At 44.2% G+C, this 18,230-nt stretch overlaps 1 protein-coding gene across 4 annotated transcripts in view; it reads right to left on the bottom strand.

Annotated features, from left to right (window-relative positions):
* Pag1 (phosphoprotein membrane anchor with glycosphingolipid microdomains 1) overlaps window positions 1–18,230 on the bottom strand; it is a 147,210-nt gene that overhangs the window by 85,576 nt on the left and 43,404 nt on the right. For 3 of the 4 annotated variants that reach the window (XM_076563800.1, XM_015996574.3, XM_042270780.2), the window contains exon 2: window positions 10,967–11,028. The exons of the other annotated variant lie outside the window; for it this stretch is intronic. The gene's annotated coding sequence lies outside the window, so the exon portion shown is untranslated. The remainder of the gene's footprint in view (window positions 1–10,966; window positions 11,029–18,230) is intronic. 4 annotated transcript variants of the gene reach the window in all.

The following is an 18,230-nucleotide window of genomic DNA, read 5'->3' on the forward strand; positions in this document are numbered from 1 at the left end:
CAAGTTCACATAAAAGACAAAGATCAATAAATGCCCCAAGAGCTAAGAACTTCTAAAATTCTTAATTATTAATTCATAAGCCCAAATTTTAAATTAATATGGAAAATTAACTCTACTTGAAAACCAAACTGCATACCAGACAAGAATGATATTCTTGTAGGTTATTGTTTTTGGAGACAACCTACCACAGGTTGAGGACAAAATTAAATAAAGGAGAACTCCCAGTTCTCCATTTATGAGCAATAACCCATTGTCTTTAATAGAGCGAAGGTATTTTGTCATCTTTCGGGAGACAAACATTTTCTTTCCAGGATAAAATTAGATTCTCGTGGGGATCACACAGAAAGAGATGTCATGGCACTTTCAAAGGCCTTTGCTGCATCTCCCTGCTAATTTAATTTTCTTCCTTTTCCTTGTGAATAGCCATGTTCGATTTGGAATAGCTGTTCTATACTATTGGAAATCAGTGAGTAAGTCTCCTTAATGCTTTCAGACTGCTCATGTGCCAAGGTCACTACTGTAAAGTGCAGAAGATGGGCAAAGACCATTTCCCTGCCTAAAACAGGAAGTCACAAGGACCGCGAGCTTCAAAGGCTCCTTTCTATTTTACCTGAAGCTTTCTAATAAACATTATCTCTGGTGAACACAGAACCAACATTTCCTTTTGTTAACCTGACAAGAGCCCATAAAATTGTATTTTACAGGCTCCCTAACAGCTTCTCTGCTCCCCAAAAGAATAGCATGATTCAGACACGTTCCAAATTATATCTATTTTGCATAAATGAAGTCGACTCTGCAGAAAACTTGGACTCATTATCATGTAAAATAAGCCATTAGCAGAAAATGTAGTAATTATATTCCCAGACAGAACAAGAACAGACTCAGGCCACTGTGCTGGAGCTGGGCAGTGAGAAAGGAGTACAGTTGTTCATGGGGGAAGTGGGGTGGTGGGCATAAATCAACAGCACCAGGAAAGGAGGCTCTGTCAGGCCTGTCTTCCGTCTGTCCGCGGAGCAGAGCATGCTCTCCACCTGGCCTGTAGAGCCAGCCGCTCTGCAGCAATTCAAGGTGGGTATGTGGTTCTTGTGCAGAGCCTTCCTTTATCTTGGGGCTGGAAAGCTGTCCAGCACTCCCTGACCTCCAGTGGCTCCCACATTAACAAACAGTGGGTGGATGTCGGTGATCCAGTCAGATTCCACAACCAGAAAGCAGTGGCTGCTCAGTGAAAGAATGCATGGTGTCCAGTACCACGGAGTCCACAGCCAGGGGAAGCTAGGGGAAATCTCCTTCCTGCATTAGCTGTCTGGTAATCATTCCTTTTGGTGGACCCAGGAACAACATCTCTGCTGAAATGGCCTCGGGGAAGGCCCAGAAGATGGGGAGAAAGAAGTGTGTGGCTGGGAGGAATGTTTCATAAAGGCTTCCTCAGGCCAGGCACTGCCCTGTGCACTGGGGATTTCAGGTGATAAGACAGCTGTGGTCTCTGCTCTCCACTTTGTAAGGGAAGACTGACAGAAGACTGACTAATACCCAGTTACCAGGAGGCTAAAGAAAGTTAAAAAGGAGAAGAAAAGGGAGAGAGTATGGTTGTTGTTAGTCATTGCTGGAGTTCCTAAGATATGGGTATTAGGGAGGGCTCTCTAAGGAAGCAATAAAGCTGAGATTTGAATGGCAAGAAGGAACCATCTGGGGCTTCTGGAAAGATGGCTCAGCAGTTAGGATCGTGCACCATCCATATGTAAATCAAATCAAATCTCAAGAACAAAAGCAGAATCAAGGGTACCATCCAAGGTTTTCAACCTAAGAAAACCATCTTTGATGGGAAGAGGAGCCACAGGTGGTAGCCTAGAGGGGCATGGTCTAGTCTTGTTATTATTTAGTTGTTCTCATTAGTTTTAGCTGTGTGTGTGTGTGTGTGTGTGTGTGTGTGTGTGTGTGTGTGTGTGTGTGTGTTTCAGGCATATTTCAAGTATTACATGATTTATCAGATTATGTGAAAGGGTCATAAAACAAAACAATTCAAAATGAGAACACAGTAACTAGAATCCAGTCACTACCTTTAGCTAACAGGAGCATAGATGTCCAAGTGTCCATACTCCTCCTCATGGTCACCACGCTTATTAGCAGAGGCTCAGAAACACACACCATCTCTTGCATTTGCTTGTCCTCAGTAAAAAATAACCTGTTTTGTTCAAAGATTTTTCTGGCAATCCCTTTAAGTCCATAAACACTGTTTGCATTCTTTCCATTCAGCTGAAAACAAGTGCATGGAAGCCTCTACTTCTGACCTCAGGTGAGAAGGGCAAAGGACTGGCCCATGAAGCGGGGGACCCACTTGTCTGTAAGTTTCTTGGCTGTCTGGCTATGGTTTCTTTTTCATCACTCGTAGATTCATTTCCCTCCTGCAGGAATTGTTGGAAGTTTTACTTTTTTCACTCCTGGCTGATTTGTTGTGGCTAAAGCCACCACAGACAGGCCTAACCTTGTCTTTATCAGGAACATGTTGACATTGGTCAAGATTCACCAGGGCTGACATCATGACTGTAGTGAAATCTATTTTAGACAATATCCGAGGGGTACTGAAGCATCGTGCTGGGACAATTCGATATGCCACAGAGCGTTGTAGGCATTTCTTTGAAATAAAGTAAAGGGAGAAGAGGAAGATGATAAGGAAGAGAAAAGAAACAGATACTTCAGTAGAGGAAATGATCTGGAACTGTCCTGAGTTCTAAGCTTGATTGTCAAATTGACAGGATTTGTAATCACTGTGGGAACAGGTGTGTGTGTGTGTGTGTGTGTGTGTGTGTGTGTGTGTGTGTGTGTGTGTTTCTAGACTAGGCTAACTCAGGTAGGAAGATCTCTAACTGTCAGTGGTACCCATTAGGGACCTGGACCGCACACAAAGGAGAAAATGTGTGTGTTGAGCACCAGGATTCATTTTCCTTTGCTTGCTGACTGGGGACGCAGGGTCAGCAGTTGCCTCATCTTCCTGCTGCCCTGTCTTCCATGCCAGATGAACTGTGCCCTGAAACCGAGAGACAGAACAGCTCCTCACCCCCTCTTCCTTAAGTGGTTTTTGTCAAGTGTTTCATTATAGCAAGGAGGAAAGAAATTAGTACAGAGGAAGAAATGAAATTTGAAAATCTAGAACAAACATCCCGCGGGGAGCTGGGTCCTCTCTCCCGGAGATCTCTGACTGCGCCTTTTCATCGCTGGGTTTCTTCTACTCTAGTAGACTCAGATGGGCCCAGAAGAGCCCATGGCCTCCCTTTCTGTCCATTGATAAGGGCTTCCAGCACAGCTTTACTCAAAAAAGGGTAGGCTCGCCAGAGAAGGTCTGTGCCGTGAGTAAAGGAACATGGGAGGCAGCATCAGCTGCCGGTGGTGGGGGCAGCCAGACAGGCCTGCTCACTGAGCTCTAGGTTCACAGCAGAAGCTTCCATGAGCCCCTCTGGGGGACCCCAAGACACCGAGAACAAACACGGAAACGCCTTCTTCACTAGTGGGAGTTAAATTTACATAGGTGAACTGGAACATCAGTCTGAAGAGAAGGCTGCCTGGTCACAAGGGAGAGACAGGACTCGGAAGATAAGGCCAACACGGGGGGCGGGGGGGGGGGAGGGGGGAGGGAGACAACAAATTCCCAGATCTGGACAGGTCTTCCCTCGGGCTGTCCACCATCTGGCTGGAGCTCTCCCACTCTCCATCCACTCTCCTGAGAGCTAACTCTTCCTCTAAGTTTAGTCAGATGGAGGCTGAGAATGCTCAGAGGAGAGAGGGTCGTACAGAGACACACCATCGTTTATGAGGCCTCCATGCATATGGAATTGGGTAGACGTTGCTCATCCCACCCCTGTATTGGCTGTTGGGTACAAGAGACCATTAGAATAACTCTTTGCTGCCCGCCGAGGTGACTGAGGCACACACGGAGAAGGAGGGCTCTTCTGCAATGGACATGCCAAGAGTATCAGACACCATGCTTCACCCCAGCACTATAGAGTTCAACATCATAGCAGATCAGGGCATGATGGCTGGTTTGATGGGACACATGTCACTCCACTGTCTCCTAGGCTGATCTATGGAGTGAAGGAGCCCTCAAAGGGAGCCAAGCGTATGGCCGAGAACAATGACCCCATAGCTACTCCCTAGAGAAGTTTAGAATAATTTTAAAGGAGGGCAAATGACCAGAAGTGAATCGTAGAAAGCAGATTGTTTCAAAGACCTTAGCTAAAGCTGTGTAGGAAACAGAAACGGTCCTCAACACGATGGTGAGATTCCTAGCAGCTTTCCCTTTTCTCTTTACACAGGTCACCCCTGGAGTGCTTCCACTACAACTGGCCTTTCCACTAAAGTGGACACAGCAGCCACAGACCTCCAAAGCCAGCTCTGAGAATCTGCTCTTGTTCACAGATGTAAGATGTCCATTCCTACGTTAGAGAGTGCTCTGGAGCACAATGCGGCCAACTCTAGGACAGTCACGAGCTACCCGGTTATCTCAGTGTACAAAGCAAGAAAGTCACTGTGATATGCAGAGAACAGCTGCTGTCAGGAACTGAGATTCATGGAACAGTAACTCAGACTCCAGCCAAACCACCGGCAATGTGCTAAAGCCCTAGGCCCAGCCCGGCAGGGCAGCTGGCTGCTCTCAGGACAGGGTGTGAGGTTCCTCCTGGTCTCCATACCCAGATGTATCTTCCTGGTGCAGTTTCTAAGGGAGCTGGGGTTGCTGGCAGCTGAGTTACCATATGAAAGTTTTTCTTTTAATGGAAACTCACAGACTTTTAAAGTTGGAATAAACATTATTCTTGGCAAGGGAATAATTCTTGTCTGTCTACTCCTTTTATCTCATTCATTTCCTCTTTAAGAAACTGACTGGCTACTTTAAAGTAGAAAGAAGAGACAGACGCACGGAAGACCATGGAAATCAAGATGCCAGAGCTTGCCAGTTTCACATGCTGTCACTCACTGTTCTTTTCTTTTTTTCTTTTTTTTTTTGGTTTTACAAGACAGGGTTTCTCTATGTAGTTTTGGTGTCCATCCTGGACCTCGCTCTGTAGACCAGGCTGGTCTCAAACTCACAGAGATCTGCCTGGCTCTGCCTCCCAAGTGCTGGGATTAAAGGCGTGCGCCACCAACGCCCGGCTTACTCACTGTTCTTTAAACCAGCAACCAAAGCTATAGTAAGAACAAGAACCGTAGTCCCAGAGAATCCAGGACCTTGCCTTAGGTCACACGGGGCCAAAAGCAGATAAGGCCAGTGTTTACATCATCTGACTCCCCACCCAGCTCTACTATGTAAAGATCAAATAGTTCATAGAGAACTAAAGTCAGGAATTCTACATAATGACGTTCTAACCACTAGATGCATTTTTCAGCCACTGGAAAAACAATCAGTTCAGGACACAAGGAAAATTTAACATGTAGTTTTTAAAAATAAATTTGAAAGCCAAATAGCAACTTTTCATTTGATAAATACTTCTATTAACAAAAGGTAAAAACTTTTAGGAGTACTGTATTAGTTACTTTTCTGTTGCTGTGACAAAACACCATGACCAAGGCAACTTATATTATAGAAGGAAGGGTTTATTTGGGTTTGCAGAGGGAAGGGTTCCAGAAGGGTAGGAGTCAATCACCATCACCACTGGGAGGTGTGCTACAAACAGTAGGTTTGTCCAGCTGGAGCAGGAGCTGGGGGCTCACATCTCAAACCACAAACAGGAAGCGGCAGAGAGAGCAAACTCAAAATGGTACAAGGCCACACCTGCTAAGCCTCCCCAAACAGTGCCACCAACTGGAGGCCAAGCATTCAAATGCCTGAGGATATGAGGGACATCTCCTTCAAACCACCACAATTACATAAAGATGTATATGGTCTAGCCACACAGAGAACCATTTATACATTTTAACAAACCAACCAATACTTAAAACCAATACTTAAAAGAACGAATACATTCATGCTGACTACCTCCTACCCGGCAAAGCCCCTGAAGCTCCCTGCCCTGTGAGGCTGACTTATATGAATGAGGCAGGTAGCAGGGCCTTTGTGAGTGAGTAACAGACTTAGTGTCAATAAAGGATCAACTGTCAAGCTCCTGGTTCTAAGCTATATAATTGGCAAATGCAGGGTCCGATTTTCATGGTATTCCATTAAGGTCTGTATGCAAAGTAGCTTGGAAAAGAGGAATTTAGTGCTGTGCTGCACTTTCCCTTTCACACACACAGAAGTGCAGCGGCATGCTTCCCCGGAGTCATGTGGTCTCCTCGGGCATGAGCACATTGATTGTTGACTCTTCCTAACGCTCTCCTCAAGGAGCCTGCACCAGGGTTTTACACCACTGTAACTCCTGTCCGACATCATCTCAGCTTTATGAATAAATGAACCTATTCTCTGGGGAAGCATTGATGTAAGAAGAAAAATGAACACCCGTCCTGGCCCAGCTCGACGTGTATCTTCGAGTACAATGTACCCTGTGTGCCAGGCCGCGCTTGGGCCCCACTAACCATGAGAGTGCATGGACCTGCAGCAGGAAGGAGCTTCCCACCGTCCTCAGGCACTGCAGCTCCTCTTTTCTCTTTAAACATAGCTGATGTTTCAAAAAGGAAAAGAGGAGGAGGAAGAGCAAAAGGGGCGGATGAGAGCAGGGTGGCAAACCCTGGATGACGGTGAATCCACCTCGTGAGTACCCGAGGAGTCGCTGTGTAGTTCCCTGGGTTTGTGAATGGTTTTCCCCACAGAGTGTTTATAGTGCTTGCTTAGACTGTAAACTGACTGCTAACCAGCTTGGTAAGAGTGGTATTCTGGGGGCGATGTGCAAACCAAGAACTTAATTTTTTCCTCAATCATCTGCAGGAGCAGTCGTATTTTCTTGTGATTTAGAATATAATAAATATGAGGGAAGAGGCAGAGATAAAAGATTAATGAGGCTGACTGCTAGCCCAGTGATAGCTAATTTACTGATTCCTAGCCAAACCTTTCTTGCTGGTTTTGGATGCTTTTCAAGATACAGGCAGGTTGCTCTTAAAATGAACTGCTCTCAAAAGTGAAGCTAACGGCGTATGCCAAAATTAACCTCATGTTTCTGAGCCAAAAGGCCAAACTTCAGAAGAGGCTGGCAGCAGCCATCATTCCCTCAGCTCTGCCGGCGCGTCACAAGCAAAACAGTGGAAGCGGCTGTTGGGAGTTCTGTGGTGCCCTGCGGTAACCTTTGGCTACAGAGCCACTTCAGAAGGTCTAGGCTCTTGCCTCCAATTAGTATGAATTAAAAATGAATCCCATTATTTCTCTCCGGCTCCTCAAATATTCGGTTCATCACTGTGTTAACTGTGGCTTCTCAGGAATGCAGTGTTGCTTTGGATTGAGGGTCCACCCCTCCCTGGCAAGTACTGATTCTGTCTTCTCAGAGGTCAGGGAAAAGGAAACACACCTGAACATGTGATGCACACGTCCAAAACATAGGTATGACAGAAACCTAAAAATGGGTTGGGGCGATTTAAATGTTTACACCCAAATTAAACACCATGGAAGTGGTCACCATCATCAACAGAGGTGGTGAAGACACTGGCTGAACCTACTTCCTAGGTGGAAATGGTACCCGATTGCAAGTTCAGGAAAGTTCAGCCAATATGTTAGCACTGATATCGGCAAAAGAGAGAAAGAGACCAGGGATAGGGTCTGGTGGTACTTCCTTAAAACACAGATATGAAAAGCAGAAAGAGAAAACAAAACTATGTTGCTGAGCAAAAAAGATGCTTGAGGTCAGCTTCTTCTCATGTGTATGTTTTCTTTATTAGTCTTAGAGATGTTTCATCCAGAGAAATTTGAATATTCTAGACAGTTATTAGATATTGTAGGTACCAAGATAGGATTAGACCTTGTCTTCAAGCTCAGGATCCACAGGAAGGTCATATACATGCGAATAGCTGCAACAGAGTGTTAGAGATACAGCCAATGAACTGTATGGACCCTGTGGTACCTAGAAGACCAAGGAGAGCTTCTCAGAGGAGATGGAAATTGAGGTGAGTCTTGAATGATGCTCTAGAATTAACGAAGAAAGAGGGGCCAGAGTATTCTCAGAAATGAGGGCAGTGTGCCCAGAGAATGGCATGCTTGTCTTAAGAGGCACGACATTCTAGAACACTTTAAGAAATCCAGCCCCCCGGGAGCAAGGTAAGGCATGCTGGAAGGGTGCCCAGGACTGGGTCACAGGGCTCCACGGTCAGGTATCTGAATGGGTTCTTCAGGTTACAAAGGCACAGAAGTCACTGTGTGGGAATCATGAACAGGGTCCTCGGTGAGGGAGAGTCTTGTTGGAAAGGAGCCATGGAAGTTAATCAGACCTGCTCTGTGCACACGTGAGGGCCAGAAGCAAAGCCAGAGGAGACGGAGGTCAGAAATCACTTGCACTGGCTATTAGCGACAGTGAATACGTGGCCCACTAAACACCAGTCCCTGCTCCTGAAACTTCGGCATTATTATCGTAAATCCAGAATCTGGTGTGGACTGAATGGGGAGGAAGCCATGCCAGGGCAGAGATTTCTGGCTTGAGTAACTGGGTCAACGGGGATGCCATTAACAGGAATATTGATTCCAGGAGAAGCAGTCAGCTACAAGCCGAAGAGGAGGGAGTAAGGCGGGGAGGCAGTTGTGTGGTACAGCCAGGCATTTGGAGAGCTGCTTGGGACACATAAATAGGGATTATCGAGGACTAGGAACAGGAATTTGGTACAACAGAGAGCAAGCTGCAAATTCACAATTTAGAAAGAAAACCAAAGACAGAAACATATCTTTGCTGTAAAAGCTTAAGAGTTGGCCCAGGGACGCAAAAGGAGCAGACAGTGCTCTGCAGATCCAGGGGTGGGGGGAGGGGAAGGAGGTGTTGGCTGTGAGTGTACCACAGATGCATCGGATGCCTATTCCAAAATGCATGGTTTCCCTTGTTGAATCTTAATGCTTCCCTGGCTGGAAAATGTTCTGCACTTCAGGTCACCACTAAATGTGTCAGGCAAGTTGCCCTACTGGAAGCAGAGTGCCTTAGAAGAAGGGTTTAATCCCTGAATCCAGATTCTTGTCAAGTGTCGGGAGATCAGAAGAAGGCATGTGCAGAGTACAGATAATCAAAGCTCTTACTGCATGGCTTCTTCAGCCTCAGTTAACTAACAAAAAGCCACTGTTTCTAGATCTGTAGCTATACTGAGAATGATCCAGGCCTCAAACTACGATGACCCAGCTCTCCAGACAGCAGAGACTTGACTCTGAGTGTCTCAACAAGTGTAAGAAAAGATTTAATTAAAAGTGGGTTATTTTTACCAAGTTCATTCTGTGTGAGACTGGGAAAACCCAGACCGGATGGACGCTTTCCTCTGTGAGCACAGAGGAACTGGATAATGGTGTGTAATGGGATCGGGTCAGGGAGGCCAGGACACTGGAGATTTCTAAATCTTTCAAATGGGGTGGACATGACACTTCAAAGTCCAGGATTCATTTTAAAAAGTGATAATCTTGTAGTAATCTAATTGCTAAAATCAAATATAGACTGTATCTTTGTGTTGACTTGCCATTTGCTCAGGCTCAAGGATTTAACTCTGGGTTAGAGTCTGTTAAGAGGCTGGCCCAAGCCCAGTGCACTCAGGGATAGCTGGTGTCAGTCATCAGGGCCTCATGGTTCTGATGGTGGTGGTGGTGGGATCTGTGGGAGCTTCCCACCAAGCTCAAGAGTTAGTATTTCAGTCTCATGATGAAAGAAGAGACTGAGATGGGGTGGCATGGCCATGTCCCTGGAGGTCTCCAAGAGCAGAGTCAGGAGCGAGCCTGATCACGGGGAGGCACCATGGTGTAGGAACTGTGTTGCTGGTGTCTTGGTCTTTTTGTCTTTGGATAGGAAACGTCCCACGTGTTGATGGCTTGGTCAACAGCTGGTGGAGAGGTGAATGGATCATGGGGTTGAATTCTATCAATCCTGATGGATTCACACAGGCTGAATGGGCCCTACAGGAGATGGAGTAGAGAGGAAATAGGGGATGCCTCTGAAGGGTGGATCCTGTCCTTACACCTCCTCTCTGGCTCGCTGCTTCCTGACTGCTAGGAGGGAGCAGCTTTGGCCCACCACACCCTTCAGGTGGCCTCATCATGGGACCCAAATGATGAAGCTTCTGACTCAACTGTGACCCACAATTGTAGCAGAACTCTTAGAAGTTCTTATTAATAAAATCAAACCTGAGCCAGGTATTGGGGTGAACTGGAAGATCAGAGAACCAGAACAAGCCACAGCTACCTCACCTCGCCGGATCCTCAGCTGGTCTTGTTTCCTCAGACTGGAGGCTTCTGAGTCCTCATCCAGAATGGGGCTCAGCTGAACTGTGCTGTTCAAAACCTAAAAGCTTAACCAGCCAAATGCTTAACCAGGCCAAATGCTTCTAGTTTCTGGTCCTCATGCCTTATAAACCTTTCTGCTTTCTACCACCACTCCCTGGGATTAAAGGCTCGCTTTCTGGGATTAAAGGCACGAGTCACCATGTCTGGCTGTTTCCAATGTGGCTTTGAACTCACAGAGATCCAGAGGGATTTCTACCTCTGGAGTGCTAGGATTAAAGGTGTGAGTGCCACCATTTTCTAGCCTTTGTATCTAGTGACTGTTCTGTCTCTGACCCCAGGTAAGTTTATTAGGGTGCACAGTATTTTGGGGAACACAATACTACCACACACAATGGTCCTTTCTTCCCGTTTCTCCCAGGGGTGTATTAGCGCAACATAAAACAGACTAATGGCAGCAGTCTCTGTGGCCGAGCACTCGTGAGTGCAGTGACACGTAAGATGGGAACACGTAAGATGACACTCTGGCTGGAGCTGAGAGTTGGCATATGTATAACCCAGGGCCCCCAAATGAAGAGCTGATGTGGGGTTATGCTAGAAGCTCAAATGATCAATAATAGAGATGATAATGTAGGTGAATAAATACCCCAAACTCACCTCTTCCCAGCTCCAAGTTGTGTTCCACTGTTGAACTCAGAGAAGGAAAGGCTCAGGTTGTTCTAGAAAGGAACAGGAGGAAAATATTTCTCATTGGACTGGAACTGTAAAATTAATAAAATTATTACCCTCTCTTTGACTTATTAAGTATTATGCAGCAAAGGAATCCATCAATAACCCTTTAAAGAGTAGCATTTTAATACTACGTAGAAAGGAGTCCTAAAAGCAGAAGTTAAAGTGTGCTCCTAAAATAGCCACAGTCTGGGGCAGAGGTGATGGACAGATCTGTGGCAACGGGCGCTCGTTCCTCTTGCAAAAGACCTTTGTTCAGTTTTGAGCACTGACACACTGTGCCAGTGACTCACAGCTGTCCGTAACTTCAGTTCCAGAGACTCAGATACTCTCCTATGACCTTCATGGGTACCAGACATGCGTGTGGTACCTGTATACACAGGCAGGCAGAACACTCATACACATAAAATAAAACCATCTAAATGGTTTAAAACTCACTCCTCTACAGTACCTTATATATAAGATACCTGTACTGTACACATCACTATATATGTAAGCAAATAGAAATGATGCCTCAAACACATGTGGTATTTAATTATGTCTATGCTTTTTTTTTTTTATTCATTGTCTCCTTTCTCCTCTTCCTCACAGATTCCTACAGCAGGCGTGAGTGATCATTGTCATAACCACAGACATGTGTGATGGGCAAAGGCATCAGAGACTCAAACAAAAACAGCTATGTGCTTCAAGATATGAGAGAGAGAGAGAGAGAGAGAGAGAGAGAGAGAGAGAGAGAGAGAGAGAGAGAATGGGAAATGAAAGGGTAGAGAACTATGTGCTAATTGCTAGCATGGATCTAGCCATGCTATGTTATTCCTTCAACTTGAAACACACTGTATTTTAAACAGTGCCTTATGCTTAAAAGTAAGATTTTATCACTTATAAAGATCCCTTTCTGCAGGAGGAGGAGGGGTGATCCAAACCTGAGAAACTTAATCTCAAATCTAAAACTCTGCTTTTGTAGGATGGTTCTTAGCAGACTTCTCAAGCCGTGCTGCATGGAGGTGAAATGCATGGAGAGTGAGGAAGAGATGTAAGAGCTGGTGGAGAATGCTTGGAAGATGACCACTAAGGTAAAACAGTGTCTCTTCTACACTTTTCATTTGTTCCTGCTTTGGTAAAGCTTAAAAGAGGAAAGAAGGGACTATTCCTTAGGAAGAATTGATAAGGAAACCAATGTTAGAGGGGGCAAAGAGCTGCCCAGGTGAGACTCCAGGGGGACCATCAAGACGGTCAAGAGAAACCAGGGAGCCAGGGAGGTGATGGTCCTATAGGAGACGATTGTATGCCCAGGTGAGACTCTGTGGGGATCAGTAAGGTCAGAGCTTGCCACCCTATCCTACTTCAAAGATCCCTGGCCAAGTGGTCTAGAGCCCTTGGATGTGTGTGCACCAAGATGAAAGGGCAGTTGAAGGTGAGAGAGTCACTCAGCAGGAGAGGCAGGCGAGAGCAGATAGCAGCCACCTTCACATCTGCTGCCAGCAATGCGAGGAATGCCTCTCAGCCCAGAACTACTCAGGGCCACAGCTCAGCCGTACTGTGGGTTCTGGAAGGTCTCCACACTAGCCAGAAAAACCATCCTTTTTAAAGGGGGGGGGACCTCAAGCTCCGATGACAGCATCGGAGATAAAAACTTGGGAAGGCTGCTCGTGCAAAGTGGAGATGGTCCAGGGAGCTTCGCCAGCTGACTCACCACACTGGCACGGAACAGATCCTCCCACCCCAACCTGCTGCCTCCTCACTCCAGTCTCCCGCAAGCCATCTAGTCCACTGTTCTGTTCACAGGTTCCAGCCCGGGGGCTGAAAACATATTGTAGAAGAAGAGACAACCAATAACCTAATTCCTGACATCCAGGTCTCATTAGAGATAAACACCCAAACAGGAACACCCAATTTCATGTAACAAACATGACTTCATGTAAAGTCACAGATTAACCCCAATCCAATAATTGGGAGGGAATTCAATACCCTACTCTCACTGACAAAGGTCATCCAGAGAAAAAAAAGAAACATTGGAGTTAAATGGAAGGGTAAGTCAGATGGTCCTAAGAAGACATATACAAGACATTCCCCTCAAACACTAAAGAATTCACTATGTTCTCAGCAGCACATGCAGATTTCTTCAAAACAGGCCACATTTTAGGACACAAAGCAATCCCTTTGTTTGTTTTGTTTTTCAAGACAGGACTTCTCTGTGTAAGAGCCCTGGCTGTCCTGGAACTCGTCTGTAGACCAGGCTGGCTTTGAACTCAGATCTGCGTACCGAGTGCTGGGATTAGAGGCATGTACCATCACCTCTGGCTTCAGTCCTTAACAATTACAGGAAAATTGAAATGACACCTGTATTCTACCTCACCACCACGGAATAAAGCCAGATATCAATAGCAAGAGAAATTACAGGAAACATACAGACTAATGGGCACCAAACAGCACACTCTTGGATAATGAATGGGTCACAGAAGAAGTCACGAAAGAAATTAAAAAAAAAAAAAAAAAAAAACCAAAATACAAAACTCTGGAATTTGAATACCAAAATCTATGGGACACAATGGAGGTAGTTCTAAGTAAGTTTACACACTAAATGCCTACATCAAAAATTTTGAGAGCTCTCAAACAACTGAATGAGGCACCGTAAGGCTTTGGAAAAACAAGAATAACCCAAACCCAAAGCAGTAGATGAAATAAATAAGATCAGAGTAGAAATTAATGAAATAAAAACAAAGAATCAATGAGATGAAAGTTAATTCTTTGAAAAGATAATAAGATGGACAGTCAAATTAACTAAGTGAGAATATCCAAAAGCAATAAAATTGGAGATGAAAAGGGAGACATCACTACAGACATCAATGAAATTCAGAAACCATAAGGATATACTATAAAAATCTATATTATACTAAATTGGAAAATTTAAAATAATTCATTTTTTAGATATATATCATTTACCGAAATTAAACCAAGATGAATAATTTAAACAGACCTATAGCCAACAATAAGATTGAAGCAGTGATATGAAGTCCCCTAGCTAAAAAATAGCCCAAGACTATATGGAGTCACAGAAGAATTCTATCAGAACTTCAAAGAATTAACTCATTCTCCATAACATGAAAAGAAAGAATGCTTCCAAACTCTTTTTAGGAAGTTAGTATTACCCCGATATTCAAACCCAGATAAAGACACAACAAAAAAGAAAATTCCAGACAGTTCTCACTGATGAACATGGATGTAAAAATTTCCAATAAAATACTGACAAATACCCAAAAGATCATTCATCATGATCAAATGGGCTTCATTACTGGAATGCAGAGATGGTTTGACATACATATACCATCAAATGTAATTCATCAGTTAAGTGGCCCTACAGATAGAAATCACACAATCATTTCATTAGATGCAGAAGGAGGCTTCAACAAAATCCAATATCCCTTCATGATAGAAGTCCCAGAGACACTAAGAACGGAGAAAGCCTGCCACAGCACAAAAAGGCAATCTATCAAAAACCTATCCAGTCTCATGCTGAATGGAGAAACCCTAAAGCATTGCCACTAAGACCACTAACAAGACAGAAGTTGCCTATTTTCTCCATGTCTAGTCAATATAGTTCTTGAAATCTTGGCTAGAGCAATAAGACAAGAGAAGGAAATAATGGTATGTAAATAGGAAAAGAAGTCAAAATATCCTTACTTACAGATGATATGATCCCACACATAAAAGACTATGAAGACTCCATCAAAACCAACCAACCAACCAAACAAACAAAAAACCCAACCTCTTAAAGTTGACAAACATTCCTAGCAAATTGGCAATGCACCAACAATCAATGTACAAAACAAAAAATCAATGTACAACAACCAGTAGCCTCTTTATATGCCAATGGCAAAAATACTGAAAAAGAAATTAAGAAAACCACACCATTCACAATAGCTACCAAGAAAATAAATAAAAAATATTGAAATCAATATAACCAAGGAAGCAAAGACCTCTGTGATGACAATTTTGACACTGAGAAAGACACTAGAAGATGGAAAGACCTCACACACTCATGGATCATAAGAAAAAATACTAGAAAAGAGCCACCCTATCAAAAGCAAACTACCAATTTCAATGAAATCACAATCAAAATCTCAGGAACATTCTTCATGGATATATAAAAAATTAATTTATATGGAAGCACAAAAGTCCAATGATAGCTAAAACAATCCTGAACAAAAGGAATACTGCAGGAGATAGCACATCTGATTTCAAGTAATACTACAGAGCCACAGTCATAAAAATAGAATGATCCTGGCATAGAAGCAGACACATAGATCATGGAAAAGAATAGAGGAGCCACATGTAAGTCCACACAATTACAGCCTCCTATTTCTTGACAATGATGCCAAAACTATGCACCCGAGAAAAGTCAGTATCTTTAACAAATGGTGTTGGGAAACCTGGACATCAACATGGTGTAAAAAGAATGAAACTAGATCCCTATATGTCATCTTACACAAAATTCAATTCCAAATGGATCAAAGACCTCAGTGGAAGACATGGTACCCTGAAACTGCTGGAGGAAAGTGTAAGGATGCTTGTCAACACTGAGGCATATGTTAGGACTTAGGAAGTAAGACCAACTCTTGACAAGTGGGATCTCATCAAACTGAAAAGCTTGTGTATAGCAGAGAAAATGAATAATTGAATGAAGAGGCAACTCACAGAATGGACAAATTTTCCAGCTATAGATCTGATAGAGGATCAGTATCTGGAATATGTAAGGAACTCAAATAACCAAATTCTCAATACGCTCCTCCTTTGTTTGGAATTCAGTGAAGAGATAACCTGCACACACCAGTGTAAAATTTATGCTCAAATAGGACTTTTCAATTTATGCCCTGCTGGCATTACAGCTGGATAGTTTTGTTGAAGGGGCTAGGGGCTTTTACCCAATATGTGACAATCAAAAATGTTTCTAGACTTGAAAAATGTCCCTCATGAGGCAAAATCAGCCCAAGTTGAGAATTGTTAGCCTAAAATGAGTACATACTTATTAAAATACAACTCAACTTCTACCCTAATGTCTGTCTTACAGAGAAAGATGGCAGCATGAACGCAAGCCTCAGAGAGGGTGCAGACAAGGAAGAGAGAGATACACTGTATGCACTGAGCCCTGATATATTCTTGGTCAGCTGTGAGGTCAGTGGTCTTATTTAGTACCTGCAACATCCTGTGTTTCCTGCTTGCTTAATACGTTGAGAGGTAATGCGTTAGTGCATGGTAAGGATGTAATGAAATGCAAAACTCTTTGGAGTACACTAAAAATAAATGTGGCTACAACTTCTATATATATCAGTATCCCTCTCCTTCACCTTTAGTGGACTAAATGCCTAACTTCTTGTCCTTAAAAACAGCTGGATGGATTGATTCTTAATGCAAGGTCTTCTTTTTGTGACTTAGGTCATCACCACCTGAAACCCAGACAGTTGTTTGGATGATGGGAGGACCACAGGAGTCACAGGAATCATTAAATCAGTTGTTTGGATGATGGGAGGACCACAGGAGTCACAGGAATCATTAAATCAGTTGTTTGGATGATGGGAGGACCACAGGAGTCACAGGAATCATTAAATGCTAACTGGTTGCATCTCTGTATTAGTGTCCCAAGAGAGAAGAGCAATGCTTCTGTGGTGGTTTGAAAGAAAATGCCCCCCAACCCCCCACCCTCCTCACCCCCCCACCCCCCCACCCCCTGCAAAGGGAGTGGTACTATTAGGAGGTGGGGCCTTGTTGGAGTAGGTGTGGTCCTGTTGGAGGAAGGCTTAAGGTCTCATATAAATGTTCAAATCACACCCAGTGAGACAGATCACTTCCTCTTGCCTGCAAGATGGAGGACTCCCAGCTCCTTCTCCAGTACCATGTCTGCCTGCACGCCACACGGCCTGCCATGATGATAATGGACTAAGTCTCTGAAACTGTAAGCCACCTAATTAAATGCTTCCTTTATAAGAGTTGCTGTGGTCTTGGTGTCTCCTCATAGCAACTGAAACCCTAACATTCCAACTAGAACCTCCCTGAGATCCTTTAATAAGATAAGGGACAGAAAGTTTTGAATGGAATTTAATGTTGGGTACTTTTTTCCTCCTTATCTTTAAAGGGCCTGCTAGGCTCAACAGTTTGTTTGTTTTTTTTTAACTAAATACAGCATTTTTAAGTTCAAACAAGTCCCAAAGCAGGGGTCTTCCTTAGCCTTGTCTATTCACTAAGGACAAGAGGCCTTTAAAATACGTATGTTGACATATGCTTTTTCCTAATTGGTTTTTCCTAATTCTGTTCTAATCTAATCCCACCTCAATAACTATTCAAATATTTTAAGCATCTCCAAGTACCTGTCGCTACGATACCTGGGGTTTTGATACTGATCAAAACAGACTAATTTTCCTATTCTCATGGAACTTTGTGGTAGAGAAGAAGCTGAGTTTATCCACCGGGCAGAGCAGCTGTGATGCTCACTGAAGAAATCAAAAGGTTAGGGGCACCCAGGGGTGAATATGACATGAAGTCCAGGAGTTGGGAAAGACTTCACTGACAGAATGCTTGCTGGTATGCCATGACACAGTGGGGGAATCAGAAGCCAGAATATCAGCTCACAAGAGTAAGGAGAAGGAAGGATTTGAGGTTTGGAGACTGTGTGGGTTGCCTAGCAGAAACCACGCAAGGGACCATGGTTTTAGGGGGACTTTAGTTCATCATAGTGGGGACGGTGGGATAGCTGCTCTGTTTATGGAAGAATATGAGGGAGAGCTGCTGTTCACATCGGGGGATCAGGAGAAGGCAGAAAACTAGGGCCAGAGCCTGGCTATAACCCTCAAAGGCCTATCCCCAGTGTCTTGTTCCTACTGGCCAGGCTCTATCTTAAACACTCCACAACCTCCCAGAGCAGTACCTGAAGTGGTGAACAAGCTTCCCAAATGGGAGTCTATGGGGAACATGGCAATTCCGTGAATGTCGTTCTGGCAGTAACATGGAATCGGGGAGGAGTGAAGCAAGCAGAGTGGCTACTGCCATGAACTTGAGACCTGTGAGCATGGCGGTGTAGACGCTCTCTGCCCTACAACCAGCAGAGGGGAGGCGATGGAGTGGGAAGAGGGTGAGTTTTGCAGGGTTGGAGCTTTACTTTAAAGTAGAAAGTGAGAAGCAGCAAAGACTCGAGGCTGGA

The sequence above is a fragment of the Peromyscus maniculatus genome, chromosome 2, assembly GCF_049852395.1.
Source record: "Peromyscus maniculatus bairdii isolate BWxNUB_F1_BW_parent chromosome 2, HU_Pman_BW_mat_3.1, whole genome shotgun sequence".
Taxonomy (NCBI): Eukaryota; Metazoa; Chordata; class Mammalia; order Rodentia; family Cricetidae; genus Peromyscus; species Peromyscus maniculatus.